The sequence below is a fragment of the Bos indicus x Bos taurus genome, chromosome X, assembly GCF_003369695.1.
Source record: "Bos indicus x Bos taurus breed Angus x Brahman F1 hybrid chromosome X, Bos_hybrid_MaternalHap_v2.0, whole genome shotgun sequence".
In the NCBI taxonomy this organism is placed as follows: domain Eukaryota; kingdom Metazoa; phylum Chordata; class Mammalia; order Artiodactyla; family Bovidae; genus Bos; species Bos indicus x Bos taurus.
In genome coordinates this window covers 119911950-119936102 of record NC_040105.1, presented here as the reverse complement: position 1 = coordinate 119936102, position 24153 = coordinate 119911950, and the positions used below count along the sequence as shown (strand labels likewise).

Here is a 24153-nt window from a genome sequence, read left to right as displayed (position 1 = left end):
AGAAAACAGAAAGAGAAATTAAGAAAACAATTCCATTCACCATTGCAACAAAAAGAATAAAATACTTAGGAATATATCTACCTAAAGAAACAAAAGACCTATATATAGAAAACTATAAAACACTGATGAAAGAAATCAAAGAGGACACAAATAGATGGAGAAATATACCATGTTCATGGATTGGAAGAATCAATATAGTGAAAACAAATATACTACCCAAAGGAATCTATAAATTCAATGCAATCCCTATCTAGCTACCAATGGTATTTTTCAGAGAACTAGAACAAATAATGTCACAATTTGTATGGAAATACAGAAAACCTCGAATAGCCAAAGTAATCTTGAGAAAGAAGAATGGAATTGCCTGACTTCAGGCTCTACTACAAAGCTACAGTCATCAAGATAGTATGGTACTGGCACAAAGACAGAAATATAGATCAATGGAACAAAATAGAAAGCCCAGAGAAAAGTCCACACACCTATGGACACCTTATGTTTGACAAAGGAGGCAAGAATATACAGTGGAGAAAAGACAATCTCTTTAACAAGTAGTGCTGGGAAAACTGGTCAACCACTTGTAAAAGAATGAAACTGGAACATTTTCTAACACCATACACAAAAATAAACTCAAAATGAATTAAAGATCTAAATGCAAGGTCAGAAAGTATAAAACTCCTAGAAGAAATAGGTAAAACACTCTCTAACATAAATCACAGCAGGATCCTCTATGAACCACCTCCTAATGTAAGTAAAAGCAAAAATAAACAAATGGGACCTAATTAAACTTAAAAGCTTTTGCACAATGAAGGAAACTATAAGCAAGGCGAAAAGACAGCCTTCAGAATGGGAGAAAATAATAGCAAACAAAGAAACTGACAAAGAATTAACCTCAAAAATATAAAGCATGTATCCTTTATGTGTGACAAAGGTTTATTGCAACATATTTTTTATCTTCAAACACCTGAGGTTTAATTCATTAAAAAACCTTTATTGGATGTTTGCTATTTGCCAAGTACCTTGATATAGTTAACAGTTTTTACTGGAATCAGAAAAATATGTGTTGTAGTCCTATATTTACTAATTGCTTACTATGCGACCTTTATAGAATTATGTAATTCTTCTGGGTCCCAGTTTTCTCACTTCCAAAGCTTTAGTTGTTATGATCACTGTGCCTGATTTTAAAAAATAAATAATTTTACAAAAATGAAAGTATTTTAAGCAGAGTTAATTACCACCACTTATATAACTATACAAGCCAAAGGAATTTTGCTTGAATGAAAAAGAAAGAACGAATAGGCCGAATATCACTAATTTTTACAAAATGTAAGTTTCATAATATAAGCTCTTTAAATGTTTAAGTATTAATGAATTTTATCAGTGATATTTGAAAGCATCTGGAACTTCTAGTTCTAATTTATGAGCTTTAAGTGATAAACAGTATCATTTTTTTCTCTTTCAACTATTTGACCCCATTATATATATAGCAACATCATGTAGTGAAAAGTACGTGAACTTTAGAGACTAAGAATCTTATAGGGGTCGCGATTCAAATTTCTAACCCGAGGATAGAAATGTAAACTTCCTTTTTTTTTTAGTTCTTTCATCTGTGAAATGATGACAATGTCTATGTTACAGTGTTGCTGAGATGATTAAGTTTCTTTGTTATTGATTGCATTCTAATCTGGCCCAATGTCAATTTTCTGGTTTCTATAAACGTAAAATATGTAAACATTATGAGAAACTGGGTGAAGGGTATATGGGAACTCTCTGTACAATTATTTTCTGTCTAAAGGTATTTCAAAAGTTAAAAGGAAATGATAAGATACTTGGAGAAAAAATTAATAGATCAGAATATAGAATAGGCATTAAATGATATTAAAGAAGTAGCATTAATTTTGTTTTTAGAAAATGTCATATTTTGTGATGTAGGAGTATATATTACATTTAGAATTTGTGTGCTGAAATAAGTGGGGCTTAAGTATCAAAAGTACATCTGCAATTCATTTTGATGCATCAGTAAAATATATAGTACATGCGTATACATGTAATGTACACACATATAATGTTCAGCAAACTAACAATAATCATGGAATTTAAGTGATGGGAATATGAATACTCATTGTATAAATCTTATTACATTTTAATGTGTTTGAAAAATTTAAAAACTAAATGTTTAAAAGTCTACGTGCTTCTCTGAAACACTAATTCTATATTTATTTAGATACTCATTATATCTTACTGCCAGAATATCCAAGTTCTCTGGCTTGACTACAATGACCAGACTATGATTGATTCCTTTATTTTACCCTCTTATTCTGAATTTTGTCTGCCATTTTGACTGATTCCTTAATGATCAATTTACCAGGACTTAATCAAGTCAACCATGTGGAATTGGCTCAGTTTAGAGCAATTCCATGACAGAGCATCTTGATTATTTCTATTATGCTCATATTCCCAGTTGGTAATTTTTCTTGGATTCTGGCTCTGCATGGCTGGATTTATTCAGATTAATTACCTTGAGGAATTTCATAATGGAATTCCCTAGAAGATAGGTAGAAAAAATTTAAATAATTTTCAATTCATTGTTAAAAATAGTGAAGGAATCGCTCATGTCGAGTCTGTTCCATTCAGAAAGTTCATCATTCTTTTAAGTCTCTCTTATCTCTTTTCATTTTACCTTTGATGTAATACAGAAAAAAAGATTTTTTTCTTCTTGATAATAATTCAGAATATATGGAAGGACCATTATGAAATCTTCCCTTCTATTATCATTTTTGCTTAAGAATCCCACTTCTTTACTCTTCGATGGAAGCTATTATTTTCCAGATCTTTAATACATTTTATCATAAATCTTTCTAGCTCCAGCATGCTTTTCTGCTATTTGCAGAATATATTAATAGACTTGATTTTTTTTTGTATGTGTCAAAATAATCTTAAAATCTGATACTTTAGAGGAAAGCCACATAAGGTTAAAACTTTGAATCAAACTCTAGGCCGTCAACCCCTCCAACAATCAAATGCAGTTACTTGTGCTAAACTCATACAAAAGTCAGAGATTTGCTCTAAGTCTTCCACCTTGTTTCAATGTTCTCACTTCAAATTATGGCTAAATAATATAATAAATAAAGAACTGCCTTAGAAGTAAGAAATCAGAGGGTTGAGTTATATCATTGAGTTTTATGCCTATTACCACATGCAAATTTGTGCACCCAACACACTGTGAGACCAAACAAACTGAAACATTGCCGTTTGGAACAGGTAAAAGTTTATTGCAGGGCTGTGCAAAGAGACAGGTGGCTTGTGCCCTAAAATCCCAAACTCCTTGAAAGGTTTCAGAAAAACACCTTTAAAGACAAGGTGAGGGAGGGGTGTGGTTAGTTTTTGCAGACTTCTTGATGTTAGACTCCTTTGTTCTTGTACCTGTCTACATAGGTCAGGTCATGATCTTCTTGTAAACCTCCAAAAAAACAAATGTTACTCTCTCTTCTGCAACTTCTTATCTTTATATGAATGGACTTTTAAAGATCAGAGCTCTGAGAATATGCTATCTTGTATATTTCAGGCTGTAGGCACTATTCTTTTACAAAAGGTGCAGAACCACCGTGACTCAGCACAGGAAAAGAAAGAGAGCTGATACGGAGTTAGATTTGTTTTCCCCTATTACATGCCTAGAAATTGTAGCTTTTTACCCAACTTCTCCTCCTCAGTTTCTGCATTTGTGAAATAGGGTTCTTGACACTTTCTAAGCAGACCTCACAATATTATCTTGAGGATCAAATTCTAGGATCAGTGAAATAGTGTTTTAAATTTAAATATGATTTACTCTGTAACAAAACAATGAAACGTGACTTATGAACGTCTGCCTAATATATGGATTAACCTGCCTATTTACGTTTTAATGCTTTATTGTGCAGTTAATTTGCTAGGTATTAAAGCTCCAATGGTCATATGCTTATTTCTCTTTAACTTTTGTAGTCTAATGTAAGTGATTTTTTTTTTGTTGGTTATTGTTCTTTTTTTTTTTTTGAAGGACCATGCTAATGATATCTTTAAAGGATGAGAGCAAAATGATCAATATCCAGTTCAGTTCAGTTGCTCATTCGTGTCCAACTCATTTGTGTCCATTGCCACACCATGAACTGTTGCACGCCAGGCTTCCCTGTCCTTCACCAACTCCCAGAGCTTGCTCAAACTCATGTCCATCAAGTCGGTGATACCATCTAACTGTTTCATCCTCTGTTGTCCCCTTATCCTCCCACCTTCAATATTTCTCAGCATCGGGGTCTTTTCCAAAGAGTCTGTTCTTCACATCAGGTGGACAAAGTATTGGAGTTTCAGCTTCAGCCTCAGTCCTTCCAATGAATATTCAGGACCTACTTCTTTTAGAAATTAAGACTGGTTTGATCTCCTCGCAGTCCAACAGACTCTCAAGAGTCTTCTCCGACACCACTGTCCAAAAACATCAATTCTTCAGTACTCAGCTTTCTTTATAGTCCAACTCTCACATGCATACATGACTACTGCAAAAACCATAGCTCTGACTAGACGGACCTCTGTTGGCAAAGTAATGTCTCTGCTTTTTAATATGCTATCTAGGTTGGTCATAACTTTTCTTCCAAGGAGTAAGCATCTTTTAATTTCATGACTGCAGTCAGCATCTGCAGTGATTTTGGAACCCCCCAAAATAAAGTCTATCACTGTTTCCATTGTGTCCCCATCTATTTGCCATGAAGTGATGTGACTGGATGCCATGATCTTAGTTTTCTGAATGTTGAGTTTTAAGCCAACTTTTCCCCTCTCCTCTTTCAGTTTCATCAAGAGGCTCTTTAGTTCTCCACTTTATGCCATGAGGCTGGTGTCATCTGTGTATCTGAGGTTATTGATACTTGAACCAGCAATCTTGATTCCAGCTTGTGCTTCATCCAGCTCGACATTTCCATGATGTATTCTCATATAAGTTAAATAATCAGAGTGACAATATACAGCCTTGACGTACTCCTTTATAGATTTGGAGCCAGTCCGTTGTTCCATGTCCAGTTCTAACTGTTGCTTCTTGACCTGCATATAGATTTCACAGGAGGCAGGTAAGGTGGTCTGGTATTCCCATCACTTTCAGAATTTTCCACAGTTTATTGTGATCCACACAGTCAAAGGGTTTGGCATAATCAATAAAGCAGAAGTAGATGTTTTTCTGGAGCTCTCTTGTTCTCTTAATGATCCAAGGGATGATTGGCAATTGGATCTCTGGTTCCTCTGCCTTTTCTAAATCCAACTTAAATATCTGGAAGTTCACTCATTCTCTTTACACCAGGTTCTTTGCCTTTTTAATTCACTGTGCATGTCTGTGTATGTGTAAACATAAACATATTCAATCTAAATCTGGCTATCTCTGAGGAGTAGTGCTGCAGGTAAATATTTCATGCTATGTTCTTTTACATATTTTTCAATCATGGATGTCACCTTAAAAACGAATTTCTAAATAACCTGCCAGTTTGCCTGTGTTACTTTTAAAATCAGAGCAAAATACAAAAAGTATACTTTAAATAAAAAGAAGCTTATAGTGTAATTGAAAAAAAATAAGACACGTAGAGTACAATCATTTAAAAATTAAATACTAAGTGCCATCATGTTGTTCACAAGGGGTGAGCAAGAGACAGTTTGGGGAGAACTTTTCAGGGGAGATGATTGGTGAACTTACCTAAAAGAAAGTAGAGAAAATGCTTAGCCAAACTCCATGCATCGAGCATATCATGTACAATGCACAGAATTCTGAAATCAAGTCATGAGGACTATGTGTAACTTATTGGGACTAGAGGGTATACTATGTGGTAGATAAAGAACATCATGGGAAATGCAGATGGGAAGATATAACCTCATGAAGTTTTACTTTACCCTGCAAAGAAATGGAAGCCACACAATATTCATAAACAGGAACTCAGATGACCAGATCAGGGTTTGAAAACGGTAACTCTGACAGGAGTGTGGAGATTGGCATGGCTCTAGGAGAGAAGGAAATTGCAGAACTAGGTACATGTTTCCTTGCCATCTGCTTCTGACTTCATCCTTTGACAGCCCATATTGCTATTGAGCTCAGGACCCCCCGGGAACCCCAGTCCTGGGAGTGCTTACTGGGCTGTGAATGTGCAGGTGCGCTCTGTGCCTGGAGCCAGCCTCAGGTAGGTGGAGCTTCTGTCACTCAGAGCCAGATATAATTGGCCCCTGTGGGACCTTGATGGCAGCCACTTGGGGGCAGATGTGGAAGGGGGGAAAGAACTAAGAGTAGAAAACCCAAGGGATGGATGATTACTTTATGCATATTTATTCTACATGACAAAAGGAACAAAGTTCAGAAAGCAGCACAATGAACACACTTACTACAGTTCCTCAAGTCTTTTGCTTCCTACCATCAGGGAAAAACCCTGAATTATCTGTCAGGCCTCACAAGTGCGCCTTCATCTGGGAACCAAGTCAGTTTTTCTAGCACATCAACCACTGACAAACTTTGCTTCTTTCTCCCCTGGGATAAGAATGCCCATCTCAAAGAATGGATAGGTACATTTAATAAGATAACTGCTGTTCAATTCCTAGGGCAATAATTAGGTCACAATAAATGGTACTGATAATAATGTGAATGCCAATAGTAATACTATCTCCTTAAACTAACTTGTATTGATACATATCTTCAGGCATTACAATAGCTGCTTTACATAAAATTATCCATTTAGTATTCACATTTTGAAGGAAAGAATTTGAACAGATTCATTTGCCTGAAGTCATAAATCTAAGCTCAGAGCCCTGAGCCCCAAACTATGTGGTGCCAGAGTCTGTAAGTTTAACCATTCTCTGACACTGCCACAATAACAGACAGGCACCTTTAAAAAAAAAAAAAATGTCATATTTTGTTCTTTTCTCTCTCTTCAGGAGATAGAAGTGATGCTTACCATTTTGCAGCTTTGATTAGTGCTTTTACTAAAACTTAGCTTCCTGGATTTGTACAATCATGGATGTCACCTTAAAAATGAATTTCTAAATAACCTGCCAGTATCTCTGTTTTGGGAAAAAAAATAGATTACACTTACAGTCACTGACAGAAATGAAAATTTGCAGGAATATTTAACTTTCTATTACTCTTCAGCAGCAGTTACTAAAGCCTGATCACACTCTTTCATAACTAATATATTATTGGAAAGTGGGGGGGAAAGATTAAGTCTTTTTTTGCCAGTTGGAAAATAATTTTTATTTTAATAGCACAGGTATTGTGCTATGGAAAAGAAGTGTTCTACTAGTTTTCTGAGATTTTCTTTTTTCCTTCTGACTCACAGCCTGTCAGTTTCCTGCTCTGACACTTGAAGCACTGCTGGCCAAAACTATCCCTTGAGGGTTCTTTACCCAAGTGAGACTTTTATGATCCTAAGTTACTTTGAAAACCATTTATTAAGAATCCACTGAGTACCCAGTACTGTGTTATGTTGTTCTGATATCATATGTATTAAACCATGTCAGAGACACTCCCAGCTCAGCTAGCTAGACTGCATGCAGACTCAAGGCAAAGTTTTGTAGTGGAGAAAGCTTCTAATTTGGAGGTGAATGTAGAAGACACTTGCAGTCATTTCTCACTCAGCTTAGAAGCCTTTCTTTAATGGCAGGAGTTTATAACTCTTCCTTATCCCTTCTCAGGGCTTCCCTGGTAGCTCAGCTGGTAAATAATCTTTTCTACAATGCGGGAGACCTGGGTTCAATCCCTAGGTTGGGAAGATCCCCTGGAAGAGGACATGGCAATCCACTCCAGTATTCTTGCCTGGAGAATCCCCATGAACAGAGGAGACTGGTGGGCTACAGTCCATGGGGTCCCACAGAGTTGGACACGACTGAGAGACTCAGCATAAAACAGCATCTTCCTCCTCAACAGGAGAGAAGATAGCTTCTTGTTAATGTATCCCTGTTAGAAGAAGACCAATACCACTGCAGTTTCTGCCTTCCAAAAGTTTATTCAGTCCCAATTAGCCATATTATCTTTAATTTTTCAAACAAAGTTTTTAAGTTTGAGTGTCCCCATCAGAATGAAGGAAAACAAGTGACATAGATGTGACAGTAAAAGATGATCATACATTATATGGCTAGTCAACAAAGTCCATGGTTCAGAGAGTACATTAATAATCCCTTACATTGGCTTTTGGAAAGGTTTTATAAATATCTTGCCCTTGCACTGCCCTGTGAGTTGTATAAGACAGTGTATTCCCATTGGACAGATGCAGAAATTGAAGCTTGCAGAGGTTGAGGAACTTGGGGAAGGTTACATAGCTAGTATTAGTGGAGTGGGGACTAATCTCTGGGTGTTGATTCACATTGCCTTTGGTGGGGGAAGGTCCCTCCATCTAATGATCCAACCTAGAACAATGGAAGTCATTCGCATCTCCATCTGTCCCTCCTATTCTTTCTGAACACCTTTGCCAGCTGTTTCCTTGGTTAATCCACTGCCAGCCTGGTCTAGATGATCCTAAATTCATAAAGCAGCTTCCAACTATTGGTCTCTCTGCTTCCAGTCTTCCTCTCTAATCTATTATTTGTAAACACTTAAATTAGACTTAATCACTCATTTGTTTGAAACCCTTAAATGGCTCTTAACTTCATGTCTTGGTACCCAAGGCCCCTGGTAACCTCACTATTTTCCATTCTACTCCTCCCGTGTAATTTTCTACCATTGCATCCACAAGATGAAACTAAATGCAGTACCTCTCTTATTTCTAGACCATTTTGTATGATGTCTACCTGGCTTTATAGAAATCCTATTTTTTCCTTCTACAGGCTAATTTCCATCTGGTTTGCATCTATTTGTTCTTTAGGTCTCTAAGCACTTACTGTCTCTTCCTAGAAGACTTCCCTGATGCTCCAAGCTCAGCATAGGTGTCCTTTATCTATGGTGCAATAGCCTTTTATGCCCATTCTTCTAGCATTTATCACACAGCAGTGTGAGTATCATATTGCATTTCCTATTAGATTGTAACTGTATTCAGATCAGCAGGACGAGAAAGCATGGTTCTTTTAGGCTCTTTGGGAAACTGGAAGGTGTATGGCTAGAGCACAGCTAAGAGAGGTTTTGGAAAGACATTAGCATCTGGGCTGCTGAAGGATAAGCAATGCTATGGACCTGACCACTAGTCTAGCCAGGACATGCTTGACTTACATCTGTAGTAAATGAAATTTTGACTCCTGAGTAACAACTAGACAAGAACTCCTTCTTTAAAATGTTCACTCTAAATTGGAATAAAATTAACTAATGGAAAAAGAGGACTGGCTTTATTTAACAAAAATTTCATCCTGTCCCCTAACCATAAATGTTCTGAAATACTACATCAATTATATAAAAAATTTACTATTTCAGTGTTTTTTTTCAGAATTCAGAATTACTCATAAACAGTCATGACCATTGAGACAGTACAGACATGCAATTATTTGATACAATTTGTTAAACTGGCATCATGCTCTGTAGTTTTTTAATGGGCATTGTAGGCTGCTCTTGGGTAAGAACCACTATTTCATGCATGATATCTAGTACAGAGTGTAACATACACCATTAGTCTAGTCAATCTTTAGATGTGTTAGGTAATGCTTTTATATATATATATATATATATAAAGTTGTTTGATTCTAAGCACAGCTCTGGCTGTCAGGATTGATATTTTCCAGATCCAATGCAAGAAAACAAACAAAAATGACAAACAAAAAACTCTCAACACTTAGAGATGTCACAAACTGGATAAAATTTCACTTTTCAGAGCACCTCTCAGCAGTAACACTCCTTTTTGGACTCCCTGGGAGTATGCATTTCCTTCAAAGGTTGGGCCTTATTATATTTAAGATTCTTGTTTGTTGGTATACAGATTTGAGCACACAGTTGAATTCCTCAGAAAGATAGTGAAGAGGAAGATGGTGGAGGGGTGCAGAGACTGAGTGCTACATAACGAAAAAGTAGAAGCAGTGCTCCCAGTTAGGCAAAATGAGTGCAGAGACTGTGGAGAAAGGAAGTCAAATGGCAACACACTCTTTTTCTCTCCTATGAATTCTTCAGTAAAATCTACATCTTTCCTCAATACTTTTATTATAAATTCGTTCTTTCTGTAGAATATGATGAAGTGCTGAGTGTTTCAGACATCCAACTTGAATTTTCAGACACTTCCACTACCTAGATATTAAGTAAAATTTTCAGTCATTTGGACAATGGGTGGTGTTGGAAATGAGTTTATTTATTATGTGATTATTTACTGAGTATCTTCTAAATGGAAAGCACAAGGAATATAGTCACGAACCAGATTCTTAAGGATTCTTTACTTGTGGAACTCACCCTCTAGTAAGAGAGCCAAAAAATTTGGTACAGATACAATAAAGCCTGTGATAAGTACTTTGAAGGGAAAAAATTTTATATGATAACAAAATATAATTGGGGGGAGTTTTAATAAGATGGTTAGAGAAGATCTATCTGAGGGGTGATGTTGTAAGTGAGATCTTAAAAAGAGAAGACCAACCTTGGTTAAAAGAGGGAGTAAGAGAATTCCAGGTCTACCAAAATATATTGAGGCAAGAAAGATACTTGTGTGTTCAAGAAATTATCAGAGGACCACTGTGATTGGAAAAGTAGTAAGGTGGCAAGAGATGAGACAAAAATAGTATTTACAATAGATAAAATTCCTAGTTTAACATTTGTGTTATTCTATTTGGGCTGCTATATAAAAATACTGAGTGGCTTGTAAACAACAGACATTTATTTCTCACAGTTCTGGAGGCTAGTAAGTCCAAGATCAAGGTGGTGGCAGATTCTATGTCTGGTGAGGTCCTGCTTCCTGGTTCATACACAGTTGTTTTCTCACTGTTATTTCACATGGCATAAAGTGGGAAGGAATTCTCTGGGTCTCTTTTGTAAGGGCACTAATCTCTTTCAAGAAGGCTCCACCCTCAGGACCTAATCATCTCCCAAAGCCCTCATCTCTGAATACTATTATGTATGGGGCTAACTTTCAATGCAAACATTTCATTTATAGCAACATTTTACTTTACTTTTATATCTCACAATGATGATAAGATGATAATATTATTTATATTGGACTGTCCACTTGGAGTGGTAGTAAGCAATGTTGATTCTGAAATGCTACATATTTTAGCGCAAAATTTTAATAAGAAAGCTTTCTCTTTCTCACTGTTGAAGGAATTATCTTTATCTAGTGACGCTGGCTGATGCCTTATCTCTCTACCAATGTCAATTTTATCTTGTTGCCTTTTCCAAGAGGATGGAAAAAGTTTTATGTCTTAACTATAAATGACAGTAGAGCATTAACGTGATGAATAGCTTTAATTTCAATAAGTGTGTTCAAACCTGAAGAAGGCCAGGACTTAAGCATTCTGCTGATACATTCCAAAAGCAATGTCATTATCTATCAATAGTTATTTAATCAATCTATCTGAAAACCCCCAAAGCAAAATTGGAAATGCAGAAATAAATGGATTTATAAAAAAGAAAGCAAGTTTTTTTATAAGAGTCTTTGCTTTGCATATGACAAAGAAATAAATGATATTGTTCCACCTATGAACTAAGCCAGGAGAGAAGGTTAGTTACTGACAGCATCTGGCAATTTTCATGATGTTGAAAAGGAGTAAATCTACCACCACCTTGAAGCAGATTTCTCACTTTCAGGAGCTTAAGGCAATTATGAAGCCCTTAGGGCTCCTTATTTTTGGTTTTTAACCATTATTAATAATGGAAGTGCTTAGAAAGTTGTAAACATGGGGAGAAATTAAATGCCCCAATGACATGGACTTGCACTGGAGTCAACTAAAGAATAATATTTCTCCTATATAACTCTTAACCTGGCACATTTCCATAAGAACTTCCAAAATTAGTCTTTATAAACATTAATGAGAATAGCATGCTGCTGCTTCTGCTAGTCTTTATAAACATTAATGAGAATAGCATAGTCATTGTTAATAGTATAGGTTCTGGATTTAAATCCTAGTTCTACCCTTTATTAGCCTTGTGACTTTGAGCAAGCTGCTTAACCACAGAATGCCTTGGTTTCCTCATGGGTCAAATAATGATAACAATATCTTATAAGGTTGTGAAGATTGAGTTAATACATATAAAGGGCATAGAACTGCTTGTTGGGGTTGAATAAGCCCCCAGTAAATGTTAGCAATTTTTGTTATTATACTTCACTGTTTTATATTTTAGGATATTCACTTACACGGTACAAGGAATCTCCTTGCAAGAAAGAGCCTCCTTGCAAATTATAGCATAATACTGTATGCTATGTCTCCATTAAAGCCATATTACTAATAATTGAACAGAAAACACATACAGACAGAGCATTAAAATAGCTGACTATATAATCCTGAAAAAATATCTTGTAGGCATCTTCAGATGACTTAGAAATGTAGAAAACAATTTTTTGAAAAAGTATACTTTTTTAAAGTGGTCTCAGAATATTAAGATTCTCAAAAAATTAAAACCTTTGAAAATATGGTGATGACTTCTTATTTCACATGACGATTGCTTACTCATGTTATCAATTACTTTCTCTAGAAAAGTAAAGCATGTTTGTGTAACAAGGAAATTATAAATCAGTTCAGTGAGGATTTATCCTTTCTCAGTCTGTTTGAAAGTATGAGATTATTTTAATTTGTGAAGACTAAGACATAAATAAAAATATAGAAATGCAAGAGCAGAGAAAGAGTGGATGCTAAGAGAATGTAAGTAGGATAACAAAATAGCTTGAGAAGGAAAAATAGATTTAGAAGCAGGTCAGCTCTTAGGATAATACTGTAGGGAATTTCTGAACCAAATCAGGTGAAGAAGAGATTGCCAGTCAATGGATAAGTGTAATAGAAGGCCCAGCAAAACTTTTCAGGTTTGCTTTACCTGAGAACCTGGTTGGTCATATTGGTGGACCAGTTGCATTTCACATACTTCATCCACGTTTTACATGGATACAACTGTGCCTTATTGCAGAGAGAAATTTTGGAAGCTGGAACCAATATTCTCTGTTCAATCATAGTGCTTCCAATAATCTTAAAAGTGCCATCCTTGATGCCAAGCATTTGGCAAGCTGCATTATGTGTTAATGATTCACTGATCCTTGTGGAGACAGAGTGTACAAAGGGGAGCAGTGAACGTGCATACATAATTAGCTTTTCTAATACTCATTCTAATATTCCCCAAAGCACCAGTAGAAAAGATTCATTTAATTTTTATAAAATAATCTGTGATTCCAACTGAGATGTGATTCTTTATCATTCAGAAATGCGACATTGATACATCACATTCTCCAAATACTCATTCAAACTATTAGAATGATACAATTCAGTCTTTGCCTTTGCAAATATGAAATGCATTTTGTAATCAACAAGAGTGGGTACATCCTTGCATATGATCCAGCTTTCATCACTTTGGTTCCCTTTCTCTTGGAGACAATGATTACAGAGAATAAAGTAACTGAAAATCATGTAAGTAGTCTATTTTTCTAGATAGAGAGATATTCTATACCTAGCCTTTGATTTTACTTGAATATTTATATAGTTTATACTTTGTAAAACACACAAAAGTAATCTTAGAACACATGGAAAATGTTTAAAAGTCTTAAAAATTATATAATAATCCTAAGAAAACATGACTTTGGAGGAGGTAACCTTGGTTTACAACATTATGTGCTTCAGGCACACAAGATTGTATTTTGATTTCTGTATACACTAGTGTGCCTAATATCCAAAATGTATAAACACGACTTTTTAAAACTGAGTATCATATAAAATGTGCTCACTTTGGCAGCACATATGCTAAAATCGGAATGATACAGAGAAGATTAGCCTGGCCCCTGCACAAAGATGACATGGAAATTCTTGAAGTATCCCATATTTTGGGGGGTCTTCCCAGGTGACACAGTGTTAAAGAATCTGTCTGCCAATGCAAGAGATGCAGGCTCAATCCCTGGGTTGGGAAGATACCCTAGAGAAGGTAATGCCAACCCACTCCAGTATTTTTGACTGGGAAATCCCATGGACAGAGGAGTCTGTCAGTCTACAGTGTATGGGGTCTCAAAGAGTTGGACATGACCGAATGGCTTAGCACTTTGCCAACGAGTGTCCTTACAGTCAAAGCTATCGTTTTTCCAGTAATCATGTATGGATGTGAGAGTTGGACCATAAAGAAGGCTGAGAACCAAAGAATTGATGCTTTTGAATTGTGGGGCTGGAGAAGACTCTTGAGAGTCCCTTGGACTGCAAGGAGATCAAACCAGTCAATCCTAAGGAAAATCAACCCTGAATATTCATTGGAAGGACAGATGTTGAGGCTGAAGCTCCAATATTTTGGCCACCTGATGTGAAGAATTGACTCATTGAAAAAGACCCTGATGCTGGGGAAGATTGAAGGCATGAGGAGAAGGGGACAACAGAGGACAAGATGGTTGGAGGGCATCATCAATTCAAGGGAAATGAGTTTGAGCAAGCTCCAGGAGTTGGTGATGGACAGGAAGCCTGGCACACTGCTTTCCATGGAGTCACAAAGACTCTGACATGAGTGAAGAACAACATTCTTAATACACATCATGATATACTGCTGTTGCTGCTGCTGCTAAGTCACTTCAGTCGTGTCTGACTCTGTGTGATCCCATGGATGGCAGCCTACCAGGCTCCTCCATCCATGGGATTTTCCAGGCAAGAATACTGGAGTGGGTTGCCATTGCCTTCTCCATATGATATACTACTTCCAAATAATTTATTACCTAATAGAAAAAGAGAAGCCAGTGGCCTGAACTATGTGACTCAATAATTTTGCCTGCCTATAAAAGACTTCTTGGCATTTTCTAAATCTGTATCTTCAGATTTTGAGAAATCTTTCAAAAAAATGTTTGTATTTGTTTTATGTTTTGCTTTTATTGAAGTAGAGTTGACTTACAATATTATATAAGTTTCAGGGGTACAACATAGTGATTCAACATTTTTATACATTACAGAGTGATCACCAGAATGTGTATAGTTACCATCTGTCATCATATAAGGTTTTTATAATATTGACCATATTCCCTAAACTGTACATTATATCCCTGTGACTTACATATTTTATAACTGAAAGTTTGTACCTCTTAATTATCTTCACCTATTTCGCTCATGCCCAGGGCTGGAATGCCCAAGGTGGGGCTTGAACCCCTCACTCCTTAGGGGAGAACCTAAAAGTTTGTGATATCCCTCCCACTTGTGGGTCACCACACTAGGGTGTACATGCTGCCCCTCCTACCTGCTTTGATGTGGTTTTATTTCCTTTCTTTTCATAATTGTCAAAGAGCTTTTCTGCTAGTCTTCAGAGACTCAGAGAATATAGCTGTAATTTTGGTGTGCTAGTGCGGGGGGAAGCTCAGGATCTTCCTATGCCCCCATCTTGATCCCACATACCAGATTTTGAGAAAACTTATGCAAAGCCATTTGTGGGACATGTGATTCTGTGTAAATTCATCTTTGTATTTCAGTATTGTAATCAATGCCATTTTCATTTTAATAAATTTCTCATGATGCTCTTTCCATATGAATACATTTTCCATGGTGCTAAAATTTTACCATCAAGGCATCCACATTTTCAATGGGGTCTTTTGATGAATAATTCAATAAATATACAAATAAATAATATATTTGTATTATAGTAATGTGGTTTTCAAATTTAGGCCAAGTCCATATTCCAGACCTATTGAGTTGTGAAGGAAATCTTTTTTTTTTTTTTAATTGGTTCACCATCTCTAACTAGACAGTGAAAGACAGTAGAGTTGCTGAAAATGGTTATTTCTTGCATTGGACCTAAAAATACACTATATTAAAATATTCATGCATTGAAAATTTGTATGTATAAGTAAAAAATACCTTGTAATACTTGAAAGTCTGACAGAAAGTAATTTAAAATTAATTGTCAGTTCCCTCGAAGTGACACAGATGGCGTGATCACCCTCCTACCTTTATTTTTTGAGAGATCACATTTTGCAGCAGATGTCATTTTGCAAAATCACATCATGGTACCATATTACTTGGCCATAGCATCCTGGTTTTGTAAAAATATATACTGGTTTGTAGTTAAGGTTAGGGTCAGTTGCTGCTGCTGCTGCTAAGTCACTTCAGTCATGCCCGACTCTGTGCAACCCCATAGATGGCAGCCCACCAGGCTCCCCTGTCCCTGGGATTCTCCAGTCAAGGACACTGGAGTGGGTGTTAGGGTAGTAATAGAGACCAAATGTAGAAATAAAAGGGTGAGCAACTTTTTTTTTTATAATCACCTCTGCAGAGTCAGTCTTTATATCTTTCAGAACCATGTACTCTATGGAACTAACAGTGTATAAATTAATCACTTTAAATTCTTTCTCTTCATTTTATTCTTTTCCAGATTATTTTTATTCCTGCTTAGTTTGGGACTATGCCTATATATCCCAACGTGGTAAATGATTTAAAAAGCCAATAACCCTGTGTACGAGACAGCAAAAGAGACACTGATGTATAGAACAGTCTTATGGACTCTGTGGGAGAGGGAGAGGGTGGGAAGATTTGGGAGAATGACATTGTAACATGTAAAATATCATGTAAGAAACGAGTTGCCAGTCCAGGTTCGATCCACGATACTGGATGCTTGGGGCTGGTGCACTGGGACGACCCAGAGGGATGGTATGGGGAGGGAGGAGGGAGGAGGGTTCAGGATGGGGAACACATGTATACCTGTGGTGGATTCATTTTGATATTTGTCAAAACTAATACAATTATGTAAAGTTTAAAAATAAAATAAAATTAAAAAAAAAAAAAAAAAAAAGCCAATACATAGTTTTTCCTTTTTTTCAAAGGCAAACTTGAAATAATACCCATATATTCAGGCTCAGCTTCAAGTACTCATTTTTATTCTATTATCACCAGTAATTATCCTACCTTTAGACATAGCCGTGCTTATTAGTGTATGATTGAACTCACACATGTCTCTATTCAGACATGCATACGCACCTTCATACAAGGAATAAAAGTCCTGTCTCTTTATTAATTATCATGCCTTAAAGCATACTGAGAGTTGTGTGCAACAAATAGCCATGGCCATATTCAATTCCAAAATCCATATATATCCCCCTAGACTCACTCATTGGAGAAGGCAATGGCACCCCACTCCAGTACTCTTGCCTGGAAAATCCCATGGATGGAGGGGCCTGGTGGGCTGCAGTCCATGGGGTCGCTAGGAGTCGGACACGACTGAGCAACTTCACTTTCACTTTTCACTTTCATGCATTGGAGAAGGAAATGGAAACCCACTCCAGTGTTCTTGCCTGGAGAATCCCAGGGACGGGGGAGCCTGGTGGGCTGCCGTCTATGGGGTTGCACAGAGTCGGACATGACTGAAGCGACTTAGCAGCAGCAGCAGCAGACTCACTCATTCATATCCCTATATCCTATAGTCTAATTTATGGTCAAAATATAGGACCACACAGAAATGTACTCCCTTTTCTGATATAATGCTAGCATATACTGTGGTAGGTGAAGCTTGCAGACAATGAGTGATTGAGTTAGAGGTCCTTGTGTAATTTCTTCACCTTGAATGCAGTTACAATTTGTGACTTGGTTCTAATCAATAGAATATGTCAAAGAGATGGCATAGATTCCTGTTATTGCATTATGGTATATATGAATCTGTTTTAGCAGACTGAATAAGAGATTTTCCTGCTGGCTTTGAAGAAGCAAGCTGCGTGTTGTATGAAGTTCACATGACTAGGACCTGAATGCAGTTTCTATGAGTTGACAGTGATCCCCAACCAATAGCCAGTAGGAAAGTGGGTACTCATTTCTAAATCTCAAAAAAACGAATTCTGCCACAACCACATGAGATTTGAGGAGGACCTGGAGCTCCAGAAACAAATGCAGCCTCATTGACACCTAGAAGGTTAGTGTATAAGTGAGTTGGAGATGTTTACTGTGCTTATCTAGGTGGTTGTGTCCAGACACATGTTGGACATTGCCAACATATATCTCGTATATGGTACTAGGTTTGAACATGGGCACATCTAAGCTTTTATGTGGATTAAGGCATGGATAAAGTAAAAAGCAGAGATATTACTTTGCCAACAAAGGTCCGTCTAGTCAAGGCTATGGTTTTTCCAGTGGTCATGTATGGATGTGAGAGTTGGACTGTGAAGGAAGCTGAGCACCGAAGAATTGATGCTTTTGAACTGTGGTGTTGAAGAAGACTCTTGAGAGTCCCTTGGACTGCAAGGAGATCCAACCAGTCCAGTCTAAAGGAGACCACTCCTGGGTGTTCATTGGAAGGACTGATGTTGAAGCTGAAACTCCAATACTTTGGCCACCTGATGAGAACAGCTGACTCATTTGAAAAGACCCTGATGCTGGGAAAGATTGAGAGCAGGAGGAGACGGGGATGACAGAGGATAAGGTGGTTGCATGGCATCACCGACTCAATGGACATGGGTTTGGGTGGACTCCAGGAGCTGGTGATGGACAGGGAGGCCTGGTGTGCTGCAGTTCATGGGGTTGCAAAGAGTAGGACACGACTGAGCGACTAAACTGAACTGAACTGAACTGAAAGTAAAGTTGTGTGCCTTTTTCTTACAGTTTTATTGAGATAATAATTGACATATAACTGTATAAATGTAAAGTGTATACCGTATTGATTTGATATATGTATATATTATGAAATGATTATCACAATAAATTTAGTTAACATCCAATGTATATGTCTTGATATATGTCTTTTAAGATGTTTTATATTATACTCAAATTTCATGTTTTTTAAAACCACTGACTAGACAATATTATTGCATTATTATTATTTTTATACTGCAACTAGTAGCTTTTGTTTATTGAATACCTTTTAAGATCTAGGAACTCTGACACTTTAGATAGTCATCATCTTTGATTTTTGAAACCAACTTGATGAGTTACTATTATGGTCTTGATTATATGATGAGCAATCTCACATATTGCAAGATTAAGTAGTTTTTCGTAGATGACATGGGTGTGATCATGGTGGTAGAGGTGGAGTTTAAAATCTTTGACTCTGGGTGGTGGAGTCAAGCTTCTTATTCCACTTCCATACTGTTTCTCTCATATCTGCCAAACTTCCTCTCCTCCTCAAACCCACCTCTGTCCTTCAAATGAGTTTTCAGTCTTCATTATATTGCTATGCTCAGGGTCAAGCTCAGTATCTGGCACATACTAGATATTTTATACATATTTTAGTGTAAAGTAATTGTTTCATTTTTATTTATAAATTATGAAATATTGCAGATTGTATCTTTTCTTTTTATTTTGAGATAATTTCAAGCAGAGAGTTGATCGAACAGTATAAAAAATCCAGAGTCCCTATTCAGGTTTCACCAACCCTACCAGTAATGCCCTCTGTAGCGAAACAATCCAATAAAAGCTCATGCATTGCATCCAGTTGTCATATCTCTTCAGTCTCTTTCAATCCAGAACAGTTCTCAAGTTCTTCCTTGACCTTAAGACCATAAGACTTGTAGATTATCTGCCAGCTATTTTTTAAACTGTCTCTCAATTGACATTTGCATGATGTTTTCTCACAATTAGATTCATGTGTTTGGCAGGAACATCACAGAAGCAATACTGAAGTGCACAATATATGTTTATCTCATCTTGTACATTTATTCCATCATTGATGATAATTTGGATCACATGAATAAGGTGCTGTCTGCAGGATTCTTGGTATAAAGTACCTTTATCTTGTCATTAGTATGCAATTTATAGGAAGATACTTTGAGACTGCTTAAATATTATTTTTCTGTTCCTACTTTCACCCACTGATTTTCACATGTATTTGCTCCTGACTGAACTATTTACTACCATGATGATTACCAAGTACTGATTTTCTAATTCCATCATTGCTTCAATATTTGTTTGTTTTCCACTCTAAGGAAGAACTTTCCCATCTCTCCTATTTATTCATTTATTTATTACAGTGGGGACTCATGAATTTCTACTTTATACCGCAGGATAAACTTTTGCAATCTGTCACTAACATTATTTTTTTAAGTTTAAATTTTCTAAGATTTGACCAGTAGGAGTACCTCTGATATTCTAAGAACATGTTCTTTTGACATTTTTCTATTAAAGCAATCCCTTTCTTCCTGGCACAATGGGATATTGTTGTTTAGTCGCTGTCATACCTGACTCTTTTGGTAACCCTATGGACTGTAGCCTGTCAGGCTCCTCTGTCCATGGGATTCTCCAGACAAGAATACTGGAGTAGGTTGCCATTTCGTTCTCCATGGGATCTTCCCAACCCAGGGATTTACGTGCTTACCTTCCTCAGCTCAACTCTGGAATCAGCTATTACTTCAAGAAGCCCTGGTTCCTTTTAGTGATGAGAGGGGTAATTAGAAGCAAAGATTTGGATGCTAAGTGTACTCTATGCATTTACAATCTTAGAGAGATATGTATTTCTAATTCTTTCTATATATTAAAAACCATAACTTCACACCTCTGATTCTAGTCTAATACTATACCACAGAGTTCATTCTAATTTTTCTCCCTTACCATAAAGTTAAATCCTTTCAGTGAAAAGCATGGATCCCATTAGGTTAATATATTTACTTCTTTACTTAATCCCCTTGAATGTGACTAATCCCCAGAACCTCTCATTCTGCTATCCCACTTGCCACCTTCTTTCCTATGGCATGCCTAAAGGCTTTTTGAGTGAAATATTCAGCAAGGAAAGAATGAGAGCAGGAATAAAGGAAGAAAGAAATATATATATTATATATATATATATATATATATATATATATATATATCCTTTTCTAGAAGATTTCTTCATTTTAGGCAACAGGGCCACATTTTAAAAGATCTTTCTTCAGGACTAATGCAGTATATTTTGTATTAACTCATGCACTCAAATACCTTAAGACTGTGGAAACACATGACAAGGATGAAATGAAAACCTTTATCTTCATACTCCTTTTTTTGGTATAGTCCTATGGGTCCCCACACTTAGATCCCCTAGAGCCCCTTAGGTACTTTAAAGTTGTATTCCATACCAAGGCTTTGCAAAGAACAAAATATTTCTCCAAAACTTAAGTGTCCAAAGAGCCAGTTGTAATTTTATTTTTGTTCTACCCAATAATATTCAGGAGAGAGCATCCAATGGGTTAAATCAGTTAGAGTTTTGACATTCTATCTTCTTTGACACACAGGTGCTATAATAAGAATGTGACTAATTGATCAATAAGAAAATAATGTCAATATTGTTTTGTACTAAAGCTCTACTTTGTTTCATTTGATTTTGTTTTCTTTTAAGTTCAAGTCATTTAACAGTTTAACCTTATAATTCAGTGAGAGAATGTACACAGCAAACAATGGTTCTGATTAGAATTGTGTCTTGTAAATTTTATGGTGGTTGACATTTGTTGTTTCAAAAAGCGAGATGTTTTAGTTGCAGATAGGACTATGGGACAGAACAGGCCTGGGTAATAACTTGGAACTCACAGGGCATATTCTGTTCTCTTGGGCCACCTGAGGAACAATATATGTTTTTGTTAGTTTAATAAAAAGGATCCTGGAGAAGGAAATGGTGACCCACTCCCGTATACTTGCCTGAGGAATTCCATGGACAGAGTAGCCTGGTGGGCTACAGTCCATGGAGTTGCAAAGAGTCAGACACAACTGAGCAACTTTCACTCACTCAGTCACTCACTAATAGAAAGGATAACCCCTGTTTTCCCACAAGACCTCTATCAGTTGACAATGCATGTTTCAAATGTACATACATGTCTGATAAAGCTTCTCCATATAGTGAAGTGATTAGCTTGCTAACATTTCAATCTTGATTATACAACATATTGTGAGTAACCATATACAAGTGAGTAACCATATACAAGTTCCCCCCTTCATGGATCACAACCTTGTCATGGAGAAGGAGCTTTTGTAACTCACTGAAGCTATGAGCCATGCCATGCAGGGCCACCCAAGGCAGATGGGTCATAGTGGAGAGTTCTGATAAAACTTGGTCCACTGAAGGAGTGTTAAATCAGCCCAGTATTCCTGGCATGGGAACCCCATGAACAGGATGAAAAGGCCAAAGATAAGACACTAGAAGATGAGCCCGCCCCGCCCCACCCCATGTTGGGAAGTGTCCAATAGGCTACTGAAGAAGTGCAGAGAATGAAGTGGCTGGGCCAAAGCAGAAACAATGCTCAATTGTGTATATGTCTGGTAGTGAAAGTAAAACTTGATTCTGTAAAGAACAATACTGTATAGGATCCTAGAATGTTAGATCCATGAATCAAGGTAAATTGGACATGGTCAAGCAGGAGATGGCTAGACTGACCATTGACATCTTCAGAATCAGTGAACTAAAATGGACAGGAATGGGTGAATTTCATTCATATGACCATTATATCTACTACTCTGGGCAAGAATCCATTAGCATAAATGGAGTAGCCCTCATAGTCAACAAAAAAGTCTGAAATGTGGTATTTTGGTGCAATCTAAGAAATGATAGAATGATCTCAGTTTGTTTCCAGGACAAACCATTCAACATCCCAGTAATCCAAGTATATGCCCCAACCACTAATGCCAAAGAAAATGAAGTTGAATGATTCTATGAATACCTATAAGATCTTCTAGAACTAACACCAAAAAATATGTCCTTTTCATCATAGGAGATTATAATGCAAAATTAGGAAGTCAAGAGATACCTGGAGTAACAGGAAAGTTTGGCCTTGGAATACAAAATGAAGTAGGTCAAAAGCTAACAGAGTTTTGCCAAGAGAACTCACTGGTCATAGCAAACACCTGTTTCCAATAACACAAGAGTTGTCTCTACACATGGACATCACCAATTGGTCAATACCAAAATCAGACTGATTATATTTTTTGCAGTCAAAGATGGAGAAGCTCTATACAGTCAGCAAAAACAAGACCTGGAGCTGACTGCAGCTCAGATCATGAACTCATTGCAAACTTCAGGCTTAAATTGAAGAAAGTAGGGAAAACCACTAAGCCATTCAGGTATGACTGAAATCAAATTCTTTATGATTATACAGTGGAAGTTACTAAAAGATTAGATTGGTAGACAGAGTGCCTGAAGAACTATGGGCAGAGGTTCATAACATTGTACAAGAGGTAGTGATCAAAACCATCCCAAAGGAAAAGAAATGCAAGAAGGCAAAGTGGTTTTCTGAGGAGGATTTACACATAGCGGAAGAAAGAGAGAAGTGAAAAGCAAGGGAGAAAGGGAAAGATATACTCAAGTGAATGCAGAGATTCAAAGACTAGCAAGGAGAGAGAAGAAAGCCTTCTTAAGTGAACAGTGCAGAGAATTAGAGGAAAACAATAGAATTGGAAAGACTAGAGATCTCCTCAAGAAAATTGAAAATATCAAGGGAACATTTCATGCAAAAATGGGAATGATAAAGGACAAAAAGAGTAAGGACCTAACAGAGGCAGACGAGTTTAAGAAGAGGTGCCTTAGTATACTGTATTGATGTTTTTCCTTCTGGCTTACTTCACTCTGTATAATAGGTTCCAGTTTCATCCATATGGAATTTAGAAAGATGGTAACAATAACCCGGTGTACGAGACAGCAAAAGAGACGCTGATGTATAGAACAGTCTTATGGACTCTATGGGAGAGGGAGAGGGTGGGAAGATTTGGGAGAATGACATTGAAACATGTAAAATATCATGTAAGAAATGAGATGCCAGTCCAGGTTCGATGCACGATACTGGATGCTTGGGGCTAGTGCACTGGGATGACCCAGAGGGATGGTATGGGGAGGGAGGAAGAAGGAGGGTTCAGGATGGGGAACACATGTATACCTGTGGCGGATTCATTTTGATATTTGGCAAAACTAATACAATTATGTAAAGTTTAAAAATAAAATTAAATTAAAAAAAAAAAAAAGAAGAGGTGCCAAGAATACACAGAAGAAATATACACAAAGATCTTAATGACTAGGATAGCCACAATGGTGTGGTCACTCACTAAGAGTCAGACATCCTGGAGTGTGAAGGCAAGTGGGCCTTAGGAAGCATCACTAAAAACAAAGCTAGTGGAGGTGATGGAATTCCGGTTGAGCTATTTCAAATCCTAAAGGATGATGCTGTGAAACTCAATATTCCAACAAAT

The 24153-nt window shown here is 36.9% G+C and overlaps 1 non-coding gene across 1 annotated transcript; it reads left to right on the top strand.

The window, feature by feature from the left end:
- Positions 1-13797: 13797 nt before the first annotated feature.
- On the top strand, positions 13798-13904 carry LOC113888332. Its single transcript, XR_003509958.1, has one exon. It is a non-coding gene; the product is annotated as a U6 spliceosomal RNA (small nuclear RNA).
- Positions 13905-24153: the final 10249 nt, after the last annotated feature.